This window comes from Mandrillus leucophaeus, unplaced genomic scaffold (assembly GCF_000951045.1).
Source record: "Mandrillus leucophaeus isolate KB7577 unplaced genomic scaffold, Mleu.le_1.0 Scaffold1017, whole genome shotgun sequence".
NCBI classification, from domain to species: Eukaryota; Metazoa; Chordata; class Mammalia; order Primates; family Cercopithecidae; genus Mandrillus; species Mandrillus leucophaeus.
Genome location: NW_012098288.1, coordinates 502,097 through 505,159, shown reverse-complemented (window position 1 = coordinate 505,159; position 3,063 = coordinate 502,097).

Here is a 3,063-nt window from a genome sequence, read left to right as displayed (position 1 = left end):
CTAGTGGGTCGTGACCTCACCTGCTGCCTCTGATGACCTTCGGGGCACTTCCTCCTCCCGTTGTCAAATGACCCCACTCTCACCAACCCTCTGGAGGATGGAAAGTTATCTGCACTGCATGATTTATCCTTTTGAGCAAGTCAAAGCTCACAGGGGTCTCAAACATGTACAGCCCATATTAATATTACATACGATTTCTATTTCCACTATTCCTATCTTCCAGTTTTCTCTGCACATTTACACACCCTGCCCATCCACTTTCTCTTGTGAAGCTGCTAATGTGGATTTTTATTTCCAGGCTGATGTGATTTCTTTGCTGCAGTACTGGACATGTGCTCATCATATGCCCACACTTTTAAGAATAACATATTTTGAGCACAATTTACTCTTATTGTACTTGCATGTCAGGGTGGCAGTTCAGGGGATTGGCTTGAAAATTTATTTTCTAAAATGCATGAATATTTCTAGAAATTCAGGGTTATAAATTCAATGTCTTCTTGCATCCCACAAATTTTGATAATGTGTTTTCTTTCACTTCAAATTTTTTGAAATGTCCATTTCTTGGTTTCATCTTTGTCCCAGACTTTATTTAGTAGTATGTTACATAGTCTAAAAATATTTAGATTTTTTTCTGATAGCTTTCTGTCATTGATTCCTAGTAAATTTCCCTTGCCTTCTGAAACTTTATTTTGTGTGATTTAAATCGATTTAATTTCTTTGAAATATCCTGTGACCCTAACCATGATCTGTCTTACTAATGTTTTAAAATGGCTATGGAGTCTGCTGTAGTGGTGGAGTGTTCTCTCAGTGTCAATCCTGCCCACATGGTTGAGAGCTTTGGCAAGTCATCTGTATCTGCACTGGCACAAGAGACAGTGTTGCCTACAGTGCAGGCTGAACCTGCTGCAGAGCCCTTTTCTGCCCTGGGTCCCACTAAAGGCTGGGAAGACTCCATGTCACTTGGATGGCGGGCCTGACCAGTATTCCATGGTGTAGAATCTGTTGCCTCCAGATTCCAAAAAGACCACTGTGAGCTTCCTTTATTTTTTTAAATACAGACGCTCATGTAGCAGAATGGAATGGAAAACGTATGCCTATCATCAGGAACTCTGATTCTCTCCATGTTTATGGAGTACATATTACAGTAACCTTATTGATTTGGGTAAACCATTTAATGCCATTTGATGGTAGCTGTAGAGCTCAGTACCCAGAAATACGAGCTGCAGTGCAATACCAGCTGGAGAAGTCAGCCTCCCAACCATAGCCACAATATGACCAGGCAGCTACAAAGAGTTCTTAGGGAATTTTCTGATAATTTCCTTGTGTTGTGGCAGTTTCTGTCCTGGCTTTCTAATGAGGAAGGTGTAAAAGTTGACACTGTGATGTCCTGACTTCTACTGCACCAACTCTTAACCAGTCCTTCTGTCAGTAACTCAGTAGGGGACAAGTCACATTCTCGATAGGTACATTAATCCTGTTCCAAGTTCTGGTGTAAAGTTTTTATTTTTTTTATGGATTTGCCTATTCCATTAAACATTTTGATGTCTTGAATATGGTTGTGCAAATCATGCGTCTCAGTCTCTCTGCAAATATTAGTATTGGGACAAATGTAATAACACATTTCTCATGATGTCATGTTTTCTCTACCAGTTCTGAATAAGCTGAACTGTATGTAATGACAAATATCATAAGCTAGTTTGAACTCAAGACAAATTACTTTTACTGAAATTTAATACCTTGGCATCAACCTGGAAACAAAAGATGTTGCTCAACTTTAAGGGCCTATTCAGCAGTATCATAAACTTGCACGTATTTGCTACAATATTTCACAGCATCAATAGATTTTCCATTTTAATGTGCTTAATACAGATATTTTTTGTGCAATCAGATTTTCTGGGATAAGCGAATAACAGAGATTCTCATATTAGGCTTTAAATTCTACCTAGGGCTGCTAGGATTTCACAATACAAAAAGTCATTTTCCAGGTTGATAATGTTCTTCATTTGCTAAGGTAAGAATATTAAATATGAGTAAGAGCTGGTAAAGTAAGTTTCTAAGACATGGTCATGTCTATAGTCCTTTGTTACACTTTATAATTTCATGCCCTGACTGCTTCTAGAAGGTGAAAATTTATTTTATTTTATTTTATTTTATTTTATTTTATTTTATTTTATTACTGATCCTGCATTCTTTTCTTGCTAGGATATATTTTAGAAAAACAAATTTCTAGAAGTACTGAAATTTGAGCAAAGTTGATGCTTCATAGAGCATGTGAACTTAGGGTGATCATTGACTCCTGGCCAAGAGAGGACCAGTTAAAGTGAAATTTACTACTGTGGTATGAAGCTGCTGCTTCCATACGGCAGAGTCACCATTTCCAGGTGGCCATGTAGAGGCTGTGCAATTACTGGTATTCTTCTTATTATTACTGTTATAACAAGGAATGAGCAACAGGAAATTTGTTCAGCTCCTGCCTCTTTCTTGTTCTGAACAGGATTTTTATGATCAGGGGTTGACAGGAAGAGGCTAAAAGAGAATTTCAGTTGATTTTATAAATTAAGTGATTTAATTTTGTATCTGAGTTTTCCTGAAGGTCTTAACATTTCTGCATTCAAAATTCATATGAGCACTTTGTGGATCTTAAAATTAATATAAATTGAGGAGTAGTAAGTTTCAGAATTCTCAAATTATATTTTTAATTTTTCTGTAGGTGAACCCTTTTCTCTAAATTAAACAGGAAGAAACAACTTTCTTTGTTTTCTTGGTATATTCATACAAATTTTCACATCACAGGCAACTTCCACTACAGTATAAAAGGCTCAAATTCCCAATTCAGTCCCCAGAATCTTCTTGGGGTCTCCACCCTCCACCTCTCAATTAAACCAGGCTTTAATGTAAAGTCAAAAAGACAACTTTCATGTTCAAATGGTAGAAAAAAATTCATAACCTTCCAGACAAACTGTGGTTATTTAGAGACCTACTTTTGAGGAGAGAAGCCCCTTTCTATAAGGATAAGAATTTCGAGGGAACTTATAAGATGCAGAAGGCTCAGGGAGGGAATAG